A 10598-nucleotide genomic window follows, 5' to 3' on the forward strand; every position below is an offset into this window, starting at 1 on the left:
AAGGCCAGAGTCTATAGTAGCCATAAAAATTTGATAGTGACGTGGCAGGGTACATGTGTGTGTGTGCTTGATTATGGAATATGATTGCATTATTTTACTTCTAATTATTATATCTTTTGGCTTTGCTGTCACCTCAGTTATGTCTTCACAAGTATATTTCCTCTTTTTGTGACAGAAGCATATACTTATTTCTTTTTTTTCACTCTTTAAACTTCTTTATTAAGTTTGTTGCATAAAACACATTCATTCTCATATTGACAATTTTTGCCATGAATAAAAGCAACAAAAATAAGGCAATAGCAAGATATGCTTCACATATAAACAATCATGTTTAAGAATAGGAAGTCTGGATCCCTGTACAACAAAAAGATTAGGAAGCAAAATATGAATAAGTACTGTATTTGGAATATACCCAAAATATATGTGAAAAGACAGTACACTCATAATATAGCTTTCTTAGGTTCCTTTATGATGCATAATTCCTTAATCATCCACTTGTGAAAAAAGAACGAATATTAAAAATGCAAAATTTGAATGACATTTATCTTCACAAATATCAACACTAAACTCAAAGTGGCAACTTCATTGACTCTAAATGTTAAATGTTTCCAAAGTATAAGACAATCTTAATTTTTTTAACCCTCTGCATAGGGTCTGCAATAAAGGGTAGATCATTTATTCTACTTGCAAGGAGACTAGGTCTCAACCTGCACTTAGATGGCATAAGCAACAAAACACAGCAAGCAAATATCATTGAGTAATGCCTATTCATATAATACCACCTAGCTGAACTGTGTTTTACTTATATGCCAAGCCTATTAAACCACCAGTATAATGGAAGCTTACACATCTTGCAACAGAAGTACTTAACCACACATGTGTTAGAAATTTCTAAATCTCTGCTCCTAACACAATTTTAGTACATCTATAAAGTACAGCAGGTCATTTAGAAAAAGAAAAATAAAACATACCTAATCTTTGCAAGTACAAATTTGTTTTAGAATATGAAGAATGTTCAGATATAAAATTTGAACTAAATATGTTTTTTTTCTAAATATGATTTATAAGGGTTTTCTTAAACATAGGTCTTAGGTATATGATCTATACAAACTTACAGTAGTGTTTATTCCAAATAAAGATTTTTTTCCTATTATGATATGATAATATAACCATTTTATGAATGAACTATTAAGGCTTAAGGTGTAAACATGTTGGAAGGCAAACAATGAAGAAATTACTGTTCATTTACAAATGTGTATCATCTCATAATAGGCCCCTGAATTTTCAAATTTTCATGTCAGTATACATTTACATCTTAAATTCTTAGGAAAGGCACAAGTTTTATGTAAAAAAAAGCAGTAAAATTTTAAACCCACCAATTTATTGAAAAAGCCATTACTTTTATTAGAAACAAGCGCTTCTGAAGATATTGGCAACAAGTCATAGTACAGACACATACTTCATACAGTGTAACTCTCTCTCCCTTCAATTATATTCCAGCAGGAGGTGGCACACCTCCTTGGCTATGGGAAGCAGAAGTATTTGATGGACTATGTAAGCTTGTCTCTTTGTACACAAACCAAGCATTTCCTCCCCAAAGTATCATATTCAGAAAGCCAAAGATAATCATGGGAAGTTTATGACTATCCCTGTATGGATTTGTGTAACCAACATAAAGCAGAAGGGCAGCAATGCAGTACAAGAATACAAAGACTGCAAATGTAACATAGAATTTTGCAGAAGAGGAGTAATCTCCTATGAGGAAATGACTTGACCAATTTCCATTGCACACATTTACAACAGGATGTGAACGAAATGATGCTTGATTCAACCTGAATGGATAACCGAAAGTAGCTTCAACAGTATGATTTTCAATAACTTTTAAAGGAGGACAATTCACTAGAATTTCTGTTTTGCCCTTAAAACCTCCACAGGTGGCAAAGGCAAAGATGGAAGCAATCCACTGCAGGACCTTGATGAAGCCGATCGGCTCCTTGAGCGGGTTGAGGTTGATCTGGAAGGCGGACATCCTCTGAGGGAAGGAGGGAAGAAAGTCAGGACGGCTGGGCGAAGGAGGCATATACTTATTTCTGAGTTTAATTGTTTTGGGCATCTTTCAATTTCTCTGCTCTGCCAAGTAATTGTGTCCTATTTAGGTACTTATTTTTCTAAGTGTTAGGGGTATATCAAAAATAAATCCAGGGCTGGGGTTGTGGTTCAGCAGCAGAGCGCTCGCCTCACACATTCAAGACCCTGGGTTCGATACTCGGCACCACATAAAAATAAATAATGATAAAGGGGCTAAAAGCATGCAATGGAGGAAGGATAGCATCGTCAACAAATGGTGCTGGGAAAACTGGAAATCCATATGCAACAAAATGAAACTGAATCCCTTTCTCTCACCATGCACAAAAGTTAATTCAAAATGGATCAAGGAGCTTGATATCAAATCAGAGACACGCCGTCTGATAGAAGAAAAAGTTGGCTACGATCTACATACTGTGGGGTCGGGCTCCAAATTCCTCAATAGGACACCCATAGCACAAAAGTTAATAACTAGAATCAACAAATGGGACTTACTCAAACTAAAAAGTTTTTTCTCAGCAAAAGAAACAATAAGAGAGGTAAATAGAGAGCCTACATCCTGGGAACAAATCTTTACTCCTCACACTTCAGATAGAGCCCTAATATCCAGAGTATACAAAGAACTCAAAAAATTAGACAATAAGAGAACAAACAACCCAATCAACAAATGGGCCAAGGACCTGAACAGACACTTCTCAGAGGAGGACATACAATCAATCAACAAGTACATGAAAAAATGCTCACCATCTCTAGCAGTCAGAGAAATGCAAATCAAAACCACCCTAAGATACCATCTCACTCCAGGTAGATTGGCAGCCATTATGAAGTCAAACAACAACAAGTGCTGGCGAGGATGTGGGGAAAAGGGTACACTTGTACATTGCTGGTGGGACTGCAAACTGGTGCAGCCAATTTGGAAAGCAGTATGGAGATTTCTTGGAAAGCTGGGAATGGAGCCACCATTTGACCCAGCTATTCCCCTTCTCGGTCTATTCCCTAAAGACCTAAAAAGAGCATGCTACAGGGACACTGCTACATCGATGTTCATAGCAGCACAATTCACAATAGCAAGACTGTGGAACCAACCTAGATGCCCTTCAATAGATGAATGGATAAAAAAAATGTGGCATTTATACACAATGGAGTATTACTCTGCATTAAAAAATGACAAAATCATAGAATTTACAGGGAAATGGATGGCATTAGAGCAGATTATGCTAAGTGAAGCTAGCCAATCCCTAAAAAACAAATGCCAAATGTCTTCTTTGATATAAGGAGAGTAACTAAGAACAGAGTAGGGTCGAAGAGCATGAGAAGAAGATTAATATTAAACAGGGATGAGAGGTGGGAGGGAAAGGGAGAGAGAAGGGAAATTGCATGGAAATGGAAGGAGACCCTCAGAGTTATACAAAAGTACATACAAGAGGAAGTGAGGGGAAAGGGAAAAATAATACAAGGGGGACAAATGAATGTCAGTAGAGGGGGCAGAGAGAGAAGAGGGGAGGGGAGGGGAGGGGAGGGGGGGTAGTAGAGGATAGGAAAGGCAGCAGAACATAACAGACACTAGTATGGCAATATGTAAATCAATGGATGTGTAACTGATGTAATTCTGCAATCTGTATATGGGGTAAAAATGGGAGCTCATAACCCACTTGAATCAAAGTGTGAAATATGATATGTCAAGAACTATGTAATGTTTTGAACAGCCAACAATAAAAAATTTTAAAAAAAAGTGGGAAAAAAAGGTATTGTGTCCAACTACACCTAAAAAATAAATATTAAAAAAATAAATCCAAGTGCTAGAGGAGAATTATAGTTCAGAGATGGTGACAAAGCCCACATTTGAACCCAAAGCCTGCATTATGTTTTTTTGTACCAAACCAAGCAAATGAGCCAGTAGATGAAATTGTGGTCTAGAATCTTTGAGGAATCTGCAGTGTCAGGAGAGCTTCTGGGTATTGAAAACTGAGTAAATGGGTTGATTAGCATGCTGTCATCCTTGGAATGAGTGGATAAGGAAGATGAGCAGGGAGAGCTGCTACAAGGAAACTATTGCCTTTGTGATCCCCTACACCTCAGCTCCTGGTTGTCTCTAGTGAGAGAGAAAGGAGCCCTCGAATAAGAAAGCATAAGCATCATAAGTTAAAGAGTTAAAAGTCTCAACAAAATGATAAATTCTTCATTTATGTGTGAAGACATACAAAACAAAAATCACCACTATGATGGCTTTCTAAAGCATTTACCAATACTCCTTTCTGTAGCTTTCTGTATTTGTCTATTTTTGACATAAGATCTACTTTCCCTTCACCTATCCAGAGTCAAAAGACCCTCTTTAGATCACACAGTGGTTCTCAGATCTTACTTTCTTTTTAAATATAAAATAAGGTCTTAAATGTCAACATTTTCCGGAACTGGAATGAATTATTCTCAGTCTCCGTTAAAGCAAAAAACTTTCCTTCTTTTTTCCTGCAAAGCAGTTTTTATAAGTGACATAGTCTGATTGTTAAAATCTGAACCACAACAGCAGCCTATCTAAAATTACACTCTAATTATGTGCTTATATATCTGTCTCTCTGACTAAATTGGGAACTCCCTGTAGGTTAGAGTCCTACGCCATTCACTTATGTACTGAAATGCATATAGCAGTGCCTGCACTTAGCAAATTGCCCACAAATGCTTGGCCACATAAAGTCATTCATTCATTCATTCATTTGCACATGTTATTCAATCTCCATGAATTTTGTGTTCCTTATTTTTTATTAGGCTAGCAGTATAGAAAGCACCTGACAAATTATCAGATACATAGTAGATACTCAATAAATGATATGACATTCCTTCCCCCTTCTCAGAGATGCAACTCATCAAACCAAAGAAGTAGATATTATCTAAGGAAGATGAGTGTTCTAGAATCATGTCCTCATCTATTTTAAACTCATCTGTGTCAATTTCATGCTTACCTGCCTATACATCCCCATTCTTGGCTGGGGAACAGCGGGAAAAGGCTTTCTGCAGCCTTCTGCTTTCTGTATCTTACATGAACGTGATTTGTGTACAGACGACAGGAAGTCTTGTTACTCTTGCTGGGTGAATGGAGCTGTAAATAACCTCTACCTTCCACACGATTTGTTCTGGTCCAGGCCCCTTTTTTATTCATCCTTGGTTAAACATCCTCTCTTCTAATTGCTGTACGTGCCCTTTTTTGCATCTGAATTCATCAAAGACCTTTATTACTCATTTTCCACTTTGATCAGGGAAGCTCAGAAATCTTTAATGCTTACAAAATGGAAACATGATAAAATATCACATGTCACTAATATAGTCAAATTAATACATGCAATTTGAAATCTTATCAATGCATTAAAGAACTTCATTTTAGACCTCTTTTTAAAAGGTCAGACTCATTAATAAAAGGTCTGTGATTTTTTAGAATGGTTTTGCTTATCAGGATGCTGAGGGACTAAATCTTGAACTTGATTAAAGAATTTAGGTCCATTGTTCCTTGTCTGCAGTTTTGAAATGCTCCAAATTCTGACATTAACTAAAGTTGTTTTGTAACTTAATCAATGACAAAATTCCAGCTGAACTAAAGAGGGGTTATTTATTCTCTCTCTCTCTCTCTCTCTCTCTCTCTCTCTCTCTCTTTTGTACCAGGGATTGAACTCAGGGGCACTCGACCACTGAGCCACATCCCCAGCCCTATTTTGTATTTTATTACAGACAGGGTCTCACTGAGTTGCTTAGCGCCTCCCTGAATTGCAGAGGCTGGCTTTGAACTTGTGATCCTCCTGCCTCCACCTCCTGAGCCGCTGGGATTACAGGCGTGGGTCACTGCGCCTGGCCTTTATTGTCTCTCTTTATGGAAATTTTCATGGAAAATATATCAATGTTTGATTACTGCATGGTGCCCCAGGCCCTATTGCAAATATTACTTAATATATAGTTTAAAAGGGAGGGAGAAGAGGAATAGCATGGATGGTGAAAGGAGACCCTCATCATTATACAAAATACATGTATGAAGATGTGAAAAAAATATATATAGTTTATGTTCTCTCTAACCTTCTTTTCTTTCTTTCTTTCTTTTTTTTTTTTTTGGTATTAGGGTTTGAACTCAGGGGCACTCAACCACTGAGTCACATCCCCAGCCCTTCTAACCTTCTTAAAATCTGAAAAGTCTGGGTTTTGAAACATACTTAGTCCCAAGAGTTATCAAACTTGATCCCAGATGTGTTACTGTGTGGAATTAAGTTTCATTTTTAAATTGGTTTTAAGGAATATTCAGTTGCTACCTACAAAAATACTAATGCATGAAGTAATTAATGTAATGCCTGGGATTTGCTAAAATAATATAGGAGAGAGGAGGTAGGTGTCAAGAACTTTGAAGGGCATCAATATTTGCCCCTCCTTTCAAGCTCACAAGGTAGTCTGCTAGTTTCATGGATGTTGGCAAAAGACACAATACTCTCGGGTCAGCACAAAGGACTTTATTATTCACAGACCAGAAAACAGCATGAGTTTTATGTTCACTCAGGTCTTTCTTACTATCTAGGTCCTATGGGAGCAATGTGAAGTGGCCCAAGTGGGTATTGTCCAAACAGTGGGTTTGCATCACAGCTGGGAAACCCTGAGCTTTGAGATCCTAAATCTTTTATTCTAGACATTAAGCAAACCTGCCTGGCATTGCCTTGGAGGGAGATATTGTCTTTATTATAATATTGTCAGTAAACAAATCTGCCTTCTGCTCTGAAAACAGACTGTTTTTCATGCAAGATTGTTCACTATACACACATTTTTGAAAAGATAGTCCATAACAAAGGTAGTCAGCCCCTGTGCTCACAAGATAGGCAGGCATAAATGCAAGACACCCATGGAGAATTGTCTTCCCATGGTGGTGGGGGTAGAGTGAGGGAAATGAATATGTTTATCTGTGAGTTGATAATGACTAAAAATGAGTGATGGATATACTGGAGACACACACACACATACACACACACATATGAGTGCATAATGATTAAAACTGAGTGATGGATACATTGAGGTACAGTCTGCTTTTGTATATTTTAAATTTTCCATGAGTAATAAGTTTAAGAAAATAATAGTTACTATATGTGAAAGTACTAGGTGACACTTTCCATACAAACCGCAAAAGAGAAGATCCAAAGAAACAATGTTAACTCTCCACCCTATCACATCTTTACTTCACTGAGCAAATGGGTCACAGCAAATGTTCTTGGAGGCTGATTATGTTATGACTTGCTAGAGTATTGGTAAGTTCCGTATGATTGATTCAAATCTCTACCAGTTTGATAACTACCAATTGTGAAAGTCAGGAATATTGGGGAATGGTAGAAATGACCTTTCAGTTTTTAATTTGGGGGCAGCACAATACACATATCACTTATACATAAATATATACACTACAATATATATATATAATAGATACATATCATGGATGCTACTGGTGAGTCGGCAAAGGAGACTTTATTTATGTACAAGGCTTTTTGTTCACATGAATAGTAACCAGACTGTCAAGAAAGGAAATTTTGGAAATAATGCTAATGTAGGTGTTTTCAGAAAATATGTCTTGAAAATAAATATGGTTTAGTAAAACAAATATATTCCTACTCCATTCCTAAAAATGGAGGTGTCTAAACTGAAAAATGAATGTCTTATTCCCCAATACCAAGCACCAGCCTCTTTCCAATTTCCTATTTTCCTCCAAAGAGGTCATTGCTGTTAAGTGTTTGCTATGAATTCTTCCAGGCTGGTTTCTATAAATTTACATACATTAATATGTAAAAGTACAAATATAGTTTTTTAAAGCATAAATGGGATTATACTGTGCATATTTTTCTATACCTTGCTTTTTTCATTTTAAAGTTTCTTGAAGACATTTTGATTTCAGTATATATGAAACTTTCCATTTTTAAATATGTTGCACAAAATTCATAGAATGGATATATCATATTTGAAACATCCAACTTAAGCCCCTCTTTTACTGCTGCTAACAATTTTCCATAGTTATTATGAACACATATCACAACTGCATTCCATGCCAGATAAGCTTCATGGATGAATTCCTGCCCAGTGGGGTCTCTAATCTAAGATAACCTTGACACAAACATGTACCAAGAATGCATGGTCTTCATGGATCAAGAGTTTTGAGTGCTTTAAAAAATTATTTCCCCCAATCATAGAGGAAAGGAGATTAACAAGGAACAGGATATTTACATAGTCTTGAAGTACCTCCTCATCAATTATTTATTAGTCATAAAAGGAAAACTTATGCAGTAAAGAAGCCAGACTTTAACCAAATGACTAACAGTAACATCACCAATAAAGCCAAATGGCATTATATACTTCTACTATGAGACCCAGAGAAAGTACAATATCATATATGTAGTATTCTGGCCAGATATGTATTAGTTGAATTAATTAATGAGAAAACATCATGAAGTAACATTCTATAAAATATGTGGTCCATATGCTCAAAAAATAATGAATGAAATAAAAATATTAATCAAAGAAAAAGAATGCTCTGGAACTATTCCTGATTAGAGTGGATTAAATATACATGATGCTTAAATGCAGTGCACAATCCTGGACAGGATCCCATACTACAAAAAATTTCTGTAAAAGAAATAACTAACCCAGTCAACAAATGGGTCAAGGAGCTGAACAGATAGATATTTTGCAGAAGAGGATATACATGTGATCAAAAAATATATGATGAAGATAATAGGAATTTTATTGTTTGACTTATTTAAAATGAGAGCATTTTGGTTGACAATTCTACTTCAAAATTTTCTTATTTTTAACTGATGTCATAATTTTAAAGTAATCAATTTCTAATCATGATTTTGTCATAGTTTGCTAAGGAGTTGATCTCAAGGCACAAAATATGAATTATACAAGAAGGCTATTTTTTATCGTAGTTTGGATGGGTTAGGAAAAGCCTCAATTTTTCACTTTCTAAAGTCTTTCAGTGCATTTTTCTTTCATCTTATTTATACAAGTTAAAGTTTTTGATAACATTAACTGTTTACATGACTTGCAACTGTAAAATAAAACTACATAGATGTAAGAAGTCATGTAAACAGTTAATGAGCTTACCAAGGTTAGCAAAACTTTTCATTATAAATCGATCTGTACTCAGCAAATAAAAATCATTAGTTGTATGAACACAAATTCCATTTTGACTTCCAGGATGTCACACTACTTCTGAACCTAGCATGTTGAGTCCTTATATTTGCAATGTTGCACGAACTGTACTATTTTCTTTTATGTACAGTTTGCATGAATAAACCGTCAAGAGAATAAATTCTATCTTTAAATTAAAAAAATGTATAAAAAATGTTCAACATCTAGCAATTAGAAAAATGCAAATCAAAACTATTCTAAGATTTTATCTCACTGCTGTCAGAATGCCAGCTATTAAGAATACAAACAACAATAAATGTTGGCAAGGATTGGGGGGAAAGGCACACTCATACATTGCTGGTGAGACTGCAAATTGGTGCAACCAATACAGAAAGCGGTATGGAGAATCCTTGGAAAACTGGGAATGGAAGCACCATTTGACCCAGCTATCCCACTCCTCAGTCTATACACAAAGGACTTAAAAGCAGCATAGTACGGTGACACAGCCACCTCAATGTTTATAGCAGCTCAATTCACAATAGCTAAATTGTGGAACCAACCTAAATGCTCTTCTGTAGATGAATGGATAAAGAAACTGTGGTACATATACACAATGGAATATTACTCAGCATTAAAAGAGAATAAAATTATGTCATTTGCAGGTAAATGGATGGAGTTGGAGAATATAATGCTAAGTGAAGTAAGTCAATTCCAAAAAAACAAATGCCAAATGTTTTCTGTGACATAAGGATGCTGATCTATAATGTGAGTGGTGGGGGGGGCAAGGGAGGATTAGATGAATTCTAGATATGGCAGAGGGGAGGGATGGGAAGGGAGGGGAAGGGAGGAGACATGGGGGTAGGACAGACAGTGGAATGAGATGGATATCATTACCCTAAGTACATGTAAGAAGACACAAATGGTGTGACTCTACTTTGTGTACAACCAGAGACATGAAAAATTGTGCTCTACGTGTGCAATATGAATTGAATTGCATTCTGCTGCATCACTGTAAATGTGGCTGTGTCACTGTAGTATGCTGTTTATAAGTCCTTTGTGTATAGACCGAGGAGCGGGATTGTTGGGTCAAATGGTGGTTCCATTCTCAGTTTTCTAAATTAGAATTAAAAAATTGTTAGTGCAATCAATAATGGAATATTGATTAGAGATTAGAGCAAAATCATGCATCAATGGTAAATTTTCCAACTTCAGTAACTGCACCAGAGTTATGTAAGATTATGTGTTGGAAATATATTAAATTATATTAGAAAACATAGGAAATGCACATTAAAGGGTTAAGGGATAAATATATATGCTCCTGAAAATGGCTCAGAAAAAAGTCTGTGTATGCATGTGCACATTTGCACATACATTAG

General features: G+C 36.0%; 1 pseudogene; it reads right to left on the reverse strand.

Annotated features, from left to right (window-relative positions):
• Positions 1-1364: 1364 nt before the first annotated feature.
• LOC114086094 (synaptophysin-like protein 1 pseudogene) lies at positions 1365-2072 on the reverse strand (annotated as a pseudogene).
• Positions 2073-10598: the final 8526 nt, after the last annotated feature.

The sequence above is a fragment of the Marmota flaviventris genome, chromosome X (genome assembly GCF_047511675.1).
Source record: "Marmota flaviventris isolate mMarFla1 chromosome X, mMarFla1.hap1, whole genome shotgun sequence".
Lineage (NCBI taxonomy): Eukaryota > Metazoa > Chordata > Mammalia > Rodentia > Sciuridae > Marmota > Marmota flaviventris.